Genomic DNA, 389 nt, shown 5'->3' on the forward strand with positions numbered 1-389 from the left:
CCTGAGATATAGAGTCTCTCTTTTTATATAATAAAATTAAGAGTCTTTTTATATAATAAAATTATATTATCTATTTGATTTTAAAGTATTTAACTTGAACCCAAGTTATCTTTGATATTTGAAAAAAGTTATAAAACGATCCAAATTATTTTTTATTTTTATTTTTTAATATTTTTAAAATTATTACAATATGTTGTAATAGATGAGGATGAAATAACAAGAGCTCACTCAATCAAACCAGCACTGCCGAGATTGTTAATATTCTCTAAGCTCTTACCCTCCTATTATAATATACAAATTTTCCTCCTTGAACTGACTAGTGTTGCCATACCTCCTCACTACTTCTGTTTCATCTTGCGTCAGGCAATCAATTTACTCCCCGTATATAT

The 389-nt window shown here is 27.0% G+C and overlaps 1 protein-coding gene across 1 annotated transcript in view; it reads right to left on the reverse strand.

Annotated features, from left to right (window-relative positions):
• LOC106677647 (cilia- and flagella-associated protein 91) overlaps positions 1-389 on the reverse strand; it is a gene marked incomplete at its 3' end in the record, with an annotated part of 36,134 nt that overhangs the window by 8,718 nt on the left and 27,027 nt on the right.

The sequence above is a fragment of the Halyomorpha halys genome, unplaced genomic scaffold, assembly GCF_000696795.3.
Source record: "Halyomorpha halys isolate HHAL.00 unplaced genomic scaffold, Hhal_1.1 Scaffold8.1, whole genome shotgun sequence".
NCBI lineage: Eukaryota > Metazoa > Arthropoda > Insecta > Hemiptera > Pentatomidae > Halyomorpha > Halyomorpha halys.